The sequence below is a fragment of the Bombus vosnesenskii genome, unplaced genomic scaffold (genome assembly GCF_011952255.1).
Source record: "Bombus vosnesenskii isolate JDL3184/JDL3185 unplaced genomic scaffold, Bvos_JDL3184-5_v1.1 scf7180000013452, whole genome shotgun sequence".
NCBI lineage: Eukaryota > Metazoa > Arthropoda > Insecta > Hymenoptera > Apidae > Bombus > Bombus vosnesenskii.
Genome location: NW_022883062.1, coordinates 51,729 through 66,364, shown reverse-complemented (window position 1 = coordinate 66,364; position 14,636 = coordinate 51,729). Strand labels below are relative to the sequence as shown.

General features: G+C 40.0%; 1 non-coding gene across 1 annotated transcript; it reads right to left on the bottom strand.

The window, feature by feature from the left end:
- Window positions 1-8,019: 8,019 nt before the first annotated feature.
- LOC117238354 lies at window positions 8,020-8,126 on the bottom strand. The gene has a single exon (XR_004494187.1). It is a non-coding gene; the product is annotated as a U6atac minor spliceosomal RNA (small nuclear RNA).
- Between the last annotated feature and the right edge of the window lie 6,510 nt (window positions 8,127-14,636).

The window sequence follows — 14,636 nt, the reverse complement described above, 5'->3', positions numbered from 1 at the left end:
AGATTTTCCAAGCCTTAGGATAGTGTTCCAGGCGAAGGATAGCATTAAAAATCGATGTGATGAGTGCTATCCCTTTTGTGGGAAGTTCCTTGATTGCTCTATTGCCTATTAGGTCGTGTCCTGCTGCTTTCTTGGGGTTTAGGCGACTGATTGTTTCTATAGTCTCTGCAGAGGAGAAGGGTTCGATAGGAGGGGACGTTTGGAAGGGGGTGTGCAGGTATTCAGTAACGTCCGCGGCGGCTTGGGGGGAATGGGGTTTGAATACTTTTGACAAGTGTTTTGCAAACAGGTCGGCTTTTTCTATAGGGCTTCGCGCCCATCCACCTTGCGGACGGCGGATAGGTGGGATTATTTGTGGGGGGCGTGTGAGTTTCCTGGAGGCCTTCCATAGTGAGTAGTTGGCGTCGGCTGTGGGGGATAAGCTGGCGAGGTATTTATGAAAACAGTCGTTTTTATAGTTTATTAAGGTTCTGGATAGCTTTCTAGTTGCGTTGTTAAGTTTGCGTTTGCCCTCCGGTGTTCTATGGGTCTGCCATACTCTTCTTAGTCTACCTTTTTCTGCTATTTTTTTTAGTATGTATTGGGGATATTCTTGTTTGCTGTTAGATGGCTTTGTCGGTGTGGAGAGGCGGATTGCGTTTATTATGCTCGTGTTTAAGTATTCCCTGGCTGCTTCGATATCTTCCTTTGTTTTTAGTGGGGTGAAGGCTGAGGTTGAGTGTGTAAAGACTTCTTTGAAGAGCTGCCAGTTGGTGTGTTGATTGTGAATGGAGCCATTAGGTGTATTCTCGATGATTGTTGAACTGACTGTTGCTATCACGGGAGAATGATCAGAGGAGAGATCAGCCGAGGAGTTGATCTGGACGTGTCTTGATGGGATATTTTTAGTTATGAAGAAGTCGAGAAGGTCGGGTATTTTGTTGGTGTCAGTGGGCCAGTATGTGGGTTCGTATGTGGTGAGGTAGTTGAGGTTGTTGTTTCTTATGCTGTTTAAGAGGTTTTTGCCTCTTGCTGTAACCAGTCTGCTGCCCCATTGGATGTGCTTGGCGTTATAGTCTCCTGCAACTATGAATCTATTGCCCAGGGTGTCCAGGAAGTTATCAAAGTCTTCTTTGGCGATGGAGTGTCTGGGAGGGCAGTATACTGCTGAGGTGGTGATTGAGCCATGACAGTCTTCTATTGCTACGTTTGTTGCTTGGAGGTAGTCTTTCTGGAATGATGGGAGTTCGTAGTGCTTAATACTTGCTTTGATTATTATTCCGGTGCCACCGTGGGCCTTTCCGCTGGAGTGTTGGGTATGGTAGAATTTGTAACCATTTATTTTCAGGTAGCTCTTGTCGGTGAAGTGGGTTTCCGACACGAGCATTACGTCGATTTGCTGGTGTTTTAAGAAGAGTTCTAGTTCAAGTTTGTGTTGCGCTAGATCGTTGGCGTTCCAGAGTGCTATGCGCCTTGGTTTTATTTTGAGTCGGGGCGTGCTAATTTTTCCACGATGAGTGTTAGTAGCGATAGCAAGTGATTTATTTGCTCCGATTGTTTCTCTATTAGCTTTTCAAGCCTTGAGGAGTTCTCTGTGTTTGGTGGGTTGGGGTCACTGTTTTGGGGAAGGTCCCTTTGGCTGTTCGGGTTATTTTGGATGCCTTGTACTGCTTGGGCATAGGAGGTTGAGGTGGAGATGAATTTGGTAGGACTGTGCGTTTGGTTGGTTGAGGGGGTTGGGGTAGTCGTGAATTTCGGCGGGCTGGGTGTTTGGTTGGATACCTCTTTTGCTCTGAGCTTAGGGTACCTGTTCGTGTATAGTGTTTTGTATGCTGGGCAGCCTTTGTAGTTGGCAGGGTGGTCCCCTTGGCAGTGGATGCATTTCGCTGGGGTTTCCGCTGATTTGGCGCACTGGTCAGTGGAGTGAGAGCCTGCGCATTTAACGCAGCGGAAAGTATGGTTGCAGTATTTCTGCGTATGACCGTACCTTTGGCACCTTTTGCACTGCACTATTTCTTTTTTCACGAGCGGTGGTTCGATCTTTACTATCGCGTTCATTAGGCGACTGATGTTGTAGATTTCCTTATTGTTCTGTTTTTGTTTAATGTCTAGGAAGAATAAGGATAACGGGTCTTTCGAGACTCTATGCCTTATATTACTTACGTTGATGACTTCGTGGCCGAGTTTTGAGAGTTCGTATTTTAGTTCGTCTATGTCTGCTGAGTGGTGTATGTTTCGTAGGACCAAACGGAAAGGCCTTTCCTGTTTGAGTTGGTAGGTGTGGAAGTTGGCGTTCAGGGTCCTGAGTGTCTTGGTGAGTTTTCTGTAAGCTTCTGGGTTCGTCGGTAGTATTTTCACCTTGTTGTTGCTTATCTTAAGGTTATATTCCTCCTTGCTGGTATCTCTCTCTAGGGACTTGATCATTGTCTGTATGTCAATGACGTCGTCCACAAATATTGGTGGGGGAGGGGGGATTCTCTGTGAGTGTTGGTTTGGTGGCGGTTCTACGATTTCCATGGCGTCGTTTGAGGATTCCAATACGGCGAACCTGTTGTGTGTGTTTATTTGCGTTGCTGTTTCTATTTTCCTTTTCTTTGTAGTGTTAGCGTCGTTAGTGCGGAGAGTTCCGCTACACTTCTGCCACGGGAGGGGGGGGGGGGGTAGCACGGGGTTAGCCTGGTCGCGGTTGCTGGGCCATCATCGAGCTAGTTAATTCGGAATGAACAACTAGTCGTGAGGCTGTGAGGCTAGTATTCGGGTTGGGGTTAGGTGCGTGGGATTTTCTTCTCCCTAGAGGGTAAGGGACACTTAGCTGTGTTCTCTTTCGACGGTTGGGCGACACGTGTTGTTTTCGAACTACGCTGGGCACTAGAGACACGTCTGCACGCTTCGGCACTCCACAGCGAACTGCTTACTATTGTTCTGAGTATTTTAGATTGCATTGCCTCTATTTTGGTTATATGGCTCATTGCTGCTGTTCCCCATAGTGCTATTCCGTGCGTCCAGATTGGTTTTATGACCATTTTATATATTTTTAGTTTGTTTTCTATGCTTCGTTTGGATTTTCCACTTGTTAGCCAGTATAATACTTATAAATTATACCTATCTATAAATAATACTTATAAATTATACCTATCTATAATAAGTATTAACTTATTGTAAATAAACAGCCATGTCACTGCGCCACGCCAGAAAAATTATTGAAAATTCTCAACGCGAGAATTGATTGTAATTTCAACAAATAAATAAAAAAAAAAAAAGAAACTATCGGTAGTTCGAGTGTTAAACGTTCGTTCGCAATTATTTATGCATTTTACGTTTACTCCAAATAATTGGAAGGCTTCACCAAATTGCTTGTATTATCTATAGCCGTTGCAATAATTTTGTCTTCAGCAATATCATACGTATCGTACATACTATATCATACGTTTCTTGGATCAGTTAATTCTATCTGTACCGTGAACTCTACGAAATCTTCAACATGCTAATGCAATGGACTCTTTCTTTAGATTATTAATTATTCCAACGTGCTATCATTCCAAAGAAACTTTTCTTTTCATTTGAACGTATGTTAACGATTGTGTATAAAAATTGCACGTTTCGTGTATCATTAAAAAATCTTTTTTATTATTTATGTGTTCAATTCCAATTCGCCGACTAGGAGAAGGATGACTTAAAACGTGCAATCCACACGATGATGTTTATATTATTGAATATGATCAAAAAAGAGTCTTTCACGCATTCTAACGGAATCATTAGATGGACAAAATATAATATTTTACATATACATTTTATAACGTCATCTTCAAATTGCTCTTGCGCTATATATTGCGGATTTTGTAATTACCTTCTAATGACAAAATCCGCAATCACTTAGTTGCCAACCCAATATATGAATTGTTTAATCCTCCCCCTAATAGTTTGAGGTTGAAAATTCTACTGTGCTTAAGTGACTATTGCTGTAACACCGTATCAGATAGAAATATTATAATAATCTAACATCGAGGAATTGGAACTGAAGCTTCATTTTAAATTAATCTCACACGAATACAATCAGTTTGCTATATAAATTCGTAATATTAATATCCGTCAATACAAATATCAAGTGTTTCATGATCGAAGACATTCGAGGTTGTAGAAATATCGAATTGTACGTAATATGCAAACAAACATATAAAATATCTGAGGTGATCGTCGGCGAAGGTGCCCACAAGAAATACTATTGATTTTCAACAATAACGTTTATTAAACTCTTAACAAGAAGAGAGACTAGACAGAATAAAAAGGAGATACGTGAGATGGATTCTAGGCTTAGACACAACAACGCCGAATTACATTTTGAGAGAGGAGTGCAAGATAGAGGAAATAAGAGAAAAGGCACTGAAAAGAGCAGTAAGGTATGAGGAGAAAGCCTTAGAATCGAAGAAGGAATTAGTAAAGGAGTGTACAAAAGGAGAGAGAAAGGAAGTGGGGAAAGGGCCAAGAAGGGAAAAGAGCAAGGAAAAGAAAGATGCGGTTACAGAAGGCGAGAGAGGGAAGGACACAAGTGGCGGCAGGAGATGGACAAGAAAGGATGACAGCAAACCAAATCATAGATGAAAGAGGGAAGAGAGAAACAGAGGAGAGGGAGAAAAGGATAAGGGAATCTAAGTACAATAGATATTACAGAAACATAGCAAAAGAAGCGCTACCAAAATATCTAGAAGGAAAGATGAAATGGAAGTATAGTAGCAAGATTTAGATGTAGTAACGAAACCAGGGCAAGGGAACACTGGAAAGAGGAGGGAGAAAGAGGATTTGCAGATTATGCAAAAAGGGAGAGGAGGACTTATGTACATATTAGAGGAATGTGAGATAACAGGAGGAGCAAGGAACATGGTAGAAACACTACATGAGACTGGAGAAGGACTGGCAGAACTGAAAGCGATAATAGAGGAGAGAAGAGCAGCAGAAGAGGGGAGGAACGACAGGGAGGGAGCACAACAAGGAAGCAAAAGCCAAAGACGGAAAGAACACTTAGTTACAAGCGTTAGATATAAGTTAGAACATGGAGATAGATCAAGTAAGGTGCAATAGATAGGTATAAGCAGTTGTATATAATTATAGAAGAGCTACTGTAAGAGATATATAAGTGATGTAAGGGTATTATATAAGAAATGTAAACCAAAAGTCGTCCAAAGCCGAAAGGTATGGACTAAGAATAAATAAATAAAACTCTTAACAATTAACAACAAATAACGATTAACCACGATTAACGATTGCGGCGGCACGTGTCACGGAACTTTCCAACGGCTTCGTGATACAAAGCGTTACGCCGTCAAAGCGCAACACCGACGTGCACAATGTGCCATCGATTTCTTCCGCCGAATTCTCGGAAGAGCATACGCGCGCCAGCCGCTGCGGCAGATGTAATGAACTCACGCTAGTGTGGATATCGATGGGCAACGAAGGGAAGAATCCGTTCGATCTGGAACAAAAAGGACATTCTACCCCGAACCACGAAGCGCGAATGGCGAAGAGAAACGACTCGGCTATTTTCAAGAGATCCGTTAATCGCCGCTGTTGTTAATCGTCGTCAAGCGTCAACTGTTGTTAATCGTTAAGTGTTATTCATTGTTATCGAGTGATAGACGTTAATAAACCTTATTGGTTGAACATACTTGAGTGTACCTCCAGTACCTATTACACCGTACACCTCAAATCAATAAAAAAAATGGAGTGATGGATAAAACAGTGCACAATTTTTCTCTACAATTGTTCCGTAACACCAGAACTACCGATAGTTAACACGAAGCTATTTCTACCAAAACCAGTGAAAATGACTGGTCTTTAAAAAATACGTAATAATAGAACAGTTTTATATTTATTGATTTATTACTTTCTTACAGAAGCAATTCCATGTTATGTAGTAGATTTTTGGTATTATTGATCCATCCGGGACAATAATCTCTAAACGAGAGTTGACACATTTATAAAATTGTCGAACCAGTCATTTTGACTGCTTGTGGTATTTCTAGCGTTAGCATCTAGCGATCGATCTGAAATTTTCCTGATAACTGATATCATCATATCGAATGATACGCGGTAAAAATTTGAAAAACGTGTGGGAAGTTGTAGGAAACGAGGAAACTGGTTAATTGAAGTTCGATAAACAGATTGCAGAACCCTTTCACGCTTTGACAAGTAGCAGTCATTTTAACTGCTATTGGTATACGTAGGCTTGATACAAAATTATTTTGAGTTTGGATACATAAAAAACAAAATAAAATTCATTATATTATTCTTTTAGTTATCGTTGCGAGAGTCATTACATCATTGCGGAAAGAAAATATAACATGAAGTAGGAATTCTAAAATAAAATTGTAAAACCAGTCAATTTCACTGGTGTGGTAGTTCTAGTGTTAACTTCAGCTAGGATAGAGTTTTAGTCCCTTTCGATTATTTTATTAGAATCATCTTGTCAATAAGATATCTGAAATAAAATAGTTGTTACGATGTTTAGAGGGTGAAGCAAATCTCTGCTTGAGTTCAATTTTCTTAATTACATTTACAAAAGTATGAATTTTCATAAAAATTCGCAGTCTCGTAGAAATGTAAACCCGGCTGAATAACATCGATATGCAAATGAGGTCAATCCTTATGAAAACATAAGAAGAAAATATAGAATCTTCGTTTTCGATAAAATCAAATTCAAAAATGTATCAAATATATATACTTGAATATTGTTAATTCCGGATTGGGCGGGTGTAAATAATCGACAAGAAGTTATATAACATGTGAAAATAAGTCAAAAATGAAAAAAATACAATTTCTTTAAAAGACGCATCGCTTATGAGACAAATAAATTCGGAAGTTTATCGTACTCGTATACTAGGACAATTTTTAATTAAATATATCCAAATCCTAATTTCATAAAAATGAAGCCATTTTCGCAGATAAAGTAACTCCCTGCTGATTGTTTGTTCATACCCAGTCTATAATTAGCCACGTTCAAGTATACTTGACAAATTTTCAGACTCGCTTGCTTGGAAACTAAACCACGGATGAAAAATTTGTATCATATATTCTCTTACTATCTTTTCACATGGAACCATCCCATGGTCGTCTGTAAAGGTTATTCGACCGAATCCTGTGTACTGAACAAGATGCAAACAGTTCCCATACTATTGAACTTTAAAACAACTGATTTCAAGCTAATCGAACGATAAATCGTAACCGCGAGAATGCGATTAGGTCACATTGGTATTAGGGTACTTCGTCGAGGACAGCCCTTGGACCTTAAGGGAGTGCCCTGAATTACAACGTTCTAAAACAGCGTCTTTTTGTGATTTTTTTACAATGGAAAGAAAGAAATAAAGTTATTGAATTGTGTGGCAAGCTTTTATATATATTTAACAAATACGAAAAAAACTTTTTTTAAATAAATAATGAATCCAATCCAATGGCTTTAAAATTAGTGTACTCACAGATTATAATTTCTTATATTTAATTACAATATTTGCATTGACTATTTCATGCTTTGTTAGGGCATACGAAAATTATGTTGATGAAATAAAATAAATAAATAAGATAAAAAACATAAAATAATAAAAAAGGAAATTAAGTAATATGTGATAATATAAATAAAATAAAACAAAATAATTAACTAACCAATTTACAAATAGAAACTTTCGAAAAAATTCAAAGAAATATGTTTACTGAATTTGATCCAGGATGTCGGTAGGCGCCACTTTTTATCCATCAGTATGTATCCAAGTTTTGACTATGATTATATTGTTCAAGTTTGGAATTTGATAATTAGTAGTGTAAATTTTGTCAGTTGCATATCAAATTTTTTTATGTATTTCGTTTTTGATTACATGATGTCAATGGATCAAACATCTAGATTCGCGTCTAATATATCGTTCGAAATCCAATGCTCAAAAGGATGTAAAGATCATTTGTCACAAAAAATTTTGGTAAAGATTATTCGCCAGTGAGAAAAAATTATTGGCACCTGCGTTATCCGGAAGGATAGCGGAAGCCCTCCGCGGTCCTCCCAAAAAGATCTGGTAAGTGCCGCCGAAAGGCGACAGTGCCTTACCATTTATATGTATGTTCCACCCTTGTATACGGGAGTGTTAAACGTCTCTCCTTTCATACTACAAAAAGAAATTTTTTTTTTTTTACGTGGAGGAAAATCTTCATAGACACCTTACTACCCTAAGTGTAGGTGGGCAGAAGGTAGTGCCGGATTCTTACCGGCTAAAACCTCCACGGGCGGGACGACAGTGGGACTAGTGTTGTGCGAGTTGATCGTCGAGGCGCTGTGTGCTTAACACCAAGCACGTTTAACCAAGTACTCCCAGAAAGTGCATCCATCAACACCACACGCAAGGGAGGGGCTGGCCGCTTGCATGTGTAGTGTTCCTTTAATAAATGCTGTATATGTTTCTTTTAATAAGAAACTTCCATTCTCTGGGAAGTGTTCGGCTGCTCCTCTGTATGCCGCGAACTCGCGACGTGCCGTCTTCAGTTCTGGGCTTTAACGAGCGTAGTTTTTTTTTTTTTTTTAAGCTGTTTATTTAAAACCCAATATACAATTTTGAATACATTATAGTGTTCACAATAAACGGTGAATTTATATAATGGTATCTTAGGCAGAGGTACCGATACGCAACGGCACTACGTAGCCATGCTGTAATATGTTGTTGACGCTTTACATTTTTCGTGTTGGATATATCTTTTGGTTTAAGCCGCTGGAGGAGCGGAGCTTCTATGTGATTTTGTTCTTACTTGTTGTTTTTGTCCTGGAAACTGGGTCGCAAAACAGGACGCTTCGGTAGTATATTTTTGGGTGCTGAGGTGTTGGGGGGCGGGGTGGGGTAAGGGGAGGGGATGGGGGAGGGGGATATTGAATAAATAAGTTTCTTTTAAAAGAAGGCGAATTGCAGTGATTACGATGTTTGCACCTGTGTTGTACGGGGGCAGAATTGAGTTTTATCGGTTTAGAGGATTTTCTCTCTTATTTTATTATGGATTCGGTATCCACCAATATTTTTTTGAATTTTTTCTGTGTTTGTCTTTGGTGTCTTTCAGAGGGAGGGCCATGTTGTATCTCCATCTGGTGTCTGCGGACTGGCCATCTAGGTTTTCTTCGTAGAGTATAGTTTGGGTCCCTATTTTCCTTTTTATATGGTAGATTATCGGGATGTTATTTTGGTCTTGTAGGTAGTTTTTTCCGTCAAGGTATGGGAAAGCTTCTGGCGGGATGTAGCCTGTTGTCAGAGTGCTTTTGTAGTATGTATCATTTGGGAATAAGCAACTGAAGATTAAACTATTTTCTTTTATCTTTGCCGCTTGCGCGAAGTGGTTTCGTATTAGCTCTAGGATGTGGCAGTCTATGCGGTGGACGTGGGTAGGTCGTATATTGTTTTGTTTTTTATATATTTTTTGAATCCGCTGTGTTCGGATCTGTAGGTACTCAAGCAGGCTCTGATGCATTTTCTTTCGAATATGCGAATTTTTTCCATTTGGGAGGCTGATATGTTGTACCAGATTGGGCAGCCGTAGGTTATGATCGGTCTGATTAGTGCTTGATAGCATAGGATTTTTACTTTCCTGTCGAGATGTTTGGAGTGGAATAGATTTTTCATTTTCCAAAATGCTTTATTGGCCTTGGTAAGTTGAATTTCGGTGTGCTGCTTGTAATTTAATTTGTAGTCTATGTTTACCCCTAAGTATTTTACGCAGTTTTTGTGTGGTATGAGGGCCCCTTTGTCTGTTTTTTCTCTTATCTGAAATTTTTTGCAGTGTTCTCTTTCTGTTGGGCCGATTTTACTTGACTTGGGTCTAAACAGTATGGTTTCGCATTTGCTTATGTTGATCTTTAGTTTCCATGCGTGGTAATAGTCGTTTATTTTCTCAAAAAGTTCTTGAAGTTCCGTTTTTATAGTTTTGGTTTTGCGGCCTGTTACGTATATGATTAGGTCGTCTGCGAAGGCTATGGAGCGTTTATGGGTGGATGTATTGAGATCAAAGAGGTTTAGTAAGTCACTGTTGTAGATACTGAAGAGTAACGGGGAATTTACTGTACCTTGTTGTAGGCCGTTTTTTATGGAGAATTCTTTGCTTGATGAGTGTGAACCTTCAGTCATTACGAATGTTCTGTTTGTGATCATGTCCCAGACCATTTTAGTCAGGTGTTTAGGGAACTTTTTTTTGTTCAGTTTGTATATGAGACCTGGGATCCAGACTGTGTCGAAAGCTTTTTCGAGGTCTATTAGACAGGCGGCTACTCGTTGTTTTGCGTTTAGGGCCCAGCAGATGTCCGACGTGAGTTTGTTTATTGCGTGGATTGTGGAGTGTTTGTGTCGGAAGCCGAATTGGTTCTCTGGGATTATGTTGTTTTTTGTGCAGAAGGAGGTTAGGGGGTTGTTTATGGTTATTTCAAATACTTTGCTTATGTTGGGGAGGAGACTTATGGGTCGTAGGTTTGCGGGCGAGGAGCCGTCTTTGTTTTTTTTTGTTATGGCTATCAGTTTGGCTTTTTTCCATTTTCTGGGGAAGTATGTGTTGTTTAGAGCATTGTTGAAGAGTACCGTGTAGTACCATTTTATTTTGTTCGGTAGGCGCTTGAGTAGGGTGTTTGGGATGCCGTCGAAGCCGGAGGATTTTTTGATGTTTAGTTTGGAGAGGATTGTGTTTAGTTGATTGTAGTTTGTGAAGTAGTTTATTTCTGGATCTGGTTGTTTGGGATTGTCTGCGGTGTTTTCGTTTGAGAATGTGCAGACTGTTTTGTTTAGCATTTTGTCTTGTTCCATTTCATTTTTGAGTTTGTTTGTTTCGGCGATGATAATTCTGTTTAGTTGTTCTCGGCCCATGTGTTCGTTTTGCGTATGTATTTTGGAAAAGTGGGTGCCGATGATGTCTAGTTTTTCTATTGTTTTGGGTATTATGAAGTTGCCTTCGGTGTCTTTGATGGTGTTGTGTATCGTTATACCTGCTTCTTGGATGAGGGGGGCATTTTCTGGGGGCAATTTGAGAGGTGGGGTGGGGCCCCGTTCCTTTGGTCTAAAGATTTGATTTATTTGTGGGAACATGTTGGCTGAGTCGTTCTTGGAGATGTTTTTTATTTTGTTTGTCCAGTAATGGTTTATAGAAGTTGCGAATTCTTGTTTCAGTTGCGTTTTTATTCTGTGTAGTAGGAACTTTAGGAATTCTAATTCTTCTCTTTTGTCGTAGGAATAGTTGAGTTTTATATTGTTTATTTTGGACAGTATGTAGCTTTTATCTCGCTGTAGATCTTTTATTTTATTGTTTATATAGGGCTCGCATGAATTTTTTTGTTTTATGATTGGCACGGATTTTTGGAGAGCGATTTGTGTGTGTTTTTCTATTTCGTCTAAGAATGAGTCGATTTGTCTGTTTGTTAGGTTGACGTTGTTGTAGATCTTTAGGTCGCAGTTTTGTTCGAGTGTGTTTTGGAACTTTTTCCAGTCCGTCTTTTTGTAGTTGTACCTGGGTGTCTCGGTCTGGGTTTCGAGTGTTAGGAAGTCAGATGTGTTTTTGTTAATTTGAAATACTAGGGCGTTATGGTCACTGTCATAGGCTAAGGTTTTTACGGTATTATTTGGACGTAGGTTTTGGAATTTTAGTCGCGCATCTGCTAGGCATATGTCCAGGTATGAGCCTCCTTTTGGGTAAGAGGGTAGCTCGGAGCTGTATAGGTTTGTTTGTAGCGGATGCTTTTATTGTCTAGCCAGTTTCTAATGAAGTTGCCTCTCGTGTTGTTTATTTCGTTTTTCCAGCTTGTATGTTTCGCGTTAAGGTCTCCTGCTATTATATAGTAGTTTTCCGGTTTGTTGAGCTGCAAGAGTTCGAAGAGATTATTGAATTCGTAGTTAAATTCTTTCTGGTTTCCGTGGGTTGCGTAGGCTGCAGTGATGAATAAATTTTCCTTATTGCTTATTTTTATTTTTATGATCGTTGTTTCTAAGGTTCTGAAACTTGTTATTTTATCAATTTGGATCGTTTTGTGTTTTATGGGGTTTTTTATGAGGATCGCTGTTCCTCCTCCTTGACTGGCGTTCGGTCTGTCGTGTCTTATCATGGTGTAGTTTTTGAAGTGTACCTTGTGTCTTTTGTTTAGTTTTGTTTCTGAGATGAGTACCATATCGGGGGCTTCTTTATTTAGTAGGGTTAGCATACTGTATCTTTTTTGGTTTGAGATTAAAGAGTTAGCATTTATTGCGATTATTTTCAGATGTTTTAGGTTAAATTTATGTGTTTTTTGCTGTGATTGTTGGTTTGGCGTGTTTTGGTTATTCGTCGTCTGTGCTATTGAAGGTGCTGAAGATGGCGTCGAACCTTTCTTCGTGCGTTGATAGGGTGTTTTTTATTTCGTTTAATTGCATTTGTTGTTCTTTTAACGCTTGGAGGATACCTTTTTTAAAGTCTTCGATAACGTTTATGATGTTTAGATGGGGGGAGATATCGGTTGTGATTGGGCTTTGGCTTGAACGCGGATCTAAGTTTGCTGATTGTGGGAAGATTTTGGTTATTTGATTTGGTGTTGTTTGCTGCTTCGCTACGTCGGAGAACTTTAGTTCTGGGATGTATTTGCGGCTTATTCGGGCAATCCGTTGTGTCTTTGCTTCTTTGTCTTTTTTGATTTTGTCGGCTAGCTTTTTACGAAGCTCTACGAGTTTGGGGCAACCTTTGTATGACGCGGGGTGTCCGTAGTTTTTGCAGTTGACGCAGAATATTTTGTCTTTGGTTACTGCGTTTTCCCTTTTTATTTTACAGTCGCCTGGGCCATGGGGCTCACTGCATTTAACACAGCGGTAGTTTAGGTTGCAGTTTTGCGCTGTGTGGCCTAGTCGCTGGCATTTGTGGCATTGAGTTATGTCATCCTGTTTTTTTATTATTTTTTCCCATTTTATCTTGTAGTAGTTAAAATGGTTTATTTTTAGTAGCTTGCTTATATTGCTGTCGGGGGATAGCTGTATTATGTAGATTGGGAGCAATATATTGTTCTCCCTTGATTTTTTTGTCGTAAATCGTGAGACTTTTGTAAACTGGACGTCGTCTATTTGTAGAGCTTGTAGGTCTGTGAGTATTTCTGTTTCCGTGTAGCTATTGTCTAAGCCTTTTAGCAAGTATGTATGGTGTTTCTCTATTTTGGGTGTGTATGTGTAAAAGGTTGTGTTCGCTGAGAGGAGTGTTTGCTTCGCTTTATGGAAGTCGGGTAGGTTTTGGAGGTAGAGCGCGTGTTTACCTGCGTGTATTCTTTTGATGTGAAATTGTTTAATGTCCGCTACTTTCTCTATGAGCGTTACGGTGTCCTTGGGGTCTTGTAGGATTATGTTGATGGGTGGCGGCCTGTTGTCTCTTGTGGTGGGTGGGGTGCTCGTGCGTTCCTCCGCGGAGCGTCCGGTGGGGCGTCCGTCCGGTGCTCGGTCCCCCCTTGGCGGTGTTGGAGGCGCCGGGCCTCCTAGGTTGTACGGTGGGGTGCGTCGCCCTTGCTGCGCCGATTGTTCCGGTGACGTGGTGAGACCGTGTCTTCCCGTTTTGCCTCGTAATGTTTCGTTTTTCTTTCTTATTTGTTCTAGCGTTGATTTCCAAGTGGGGTAGCTTGATGGTCCCGGTTGTGGATGGGGCTCTGGTTCAGCTTGTAATATGCTGAATCTATTTTTCGTTACTATCGCTGGAGGCGAAGTAGCTCTTGTGGGCTTCATGTTTTTGGTTTCGTTAGCCTTTTCTTCTTGGTTGGGGTGATGATCTACAACTGTGTTTCCTGGGACGGTTGCTAGACTTTTTGCCCTGGCAACCAGGTTAGGTTGTGGGTTGAGTTTCCGCGTCTTTTGCGCGGGGAGTCTTAGGATACTGTTGATTTCCCTGGCTGTTTTATGTATAATTATTTTTCTCTTGGAGGCTTTTTTATTGGGTCTACGGTGGGTTCCGTTTCGTTGCTCTTGGCTTCATAATCGGTGGCTTTTATTTTTTTGTACAGTTTTATTTTGTCTTATCTTATTTTATTTTCTTTTTGTTCTTATTTGTATTTATGGAGATGATGTCGATGCCGTATTTTTCACTTTTTTGTCACTATTTTGTCACTTGGTCCTTCTACTTTAGTGGATGTTAGTCTACTCCGACGCGCGCTCCGAGGGGTCCGTCCCGCTCGGTGGTCAACAGTCGACTGCTTTAACGAGCGTAGCTGCTTGCTCCGCTGAGCTTCTAGCTGATTGGAAAGTATTTGATTCTTAATGTGGCAATGTATATCATAGGAAGTGTTCTAATTAGCCTCTTGAGGGAGATGTACTTTTTTCATAGTACAATTACCCTCTCAAAATATAAGGGGCAAAGGTAAATAATTCCCTTAATTAAAAGTATTATTATTAAATCTATTATAAAGCTCTTAATATATTTTTGCTGCTATTATATTTCTTGTAATAAAAGTAGTGTTGAGAGGCAAGGAGAGGATCCTGAGTGCCCTACGTAATGAGGAAAATTTAGTTTTGGGCCATGTGCAAAGGTAAGGTCAGAGTCTAACGGTTCACTGTCAGGTAGCGTGGAATGACGTGGATTTGGGTATGGCTGTTGTCACAGCATCGTCACCGAACTTCACTGGTTCATCGTCCTCAGATCAGTCAACATATCTTCGTTAGTTGTCATCC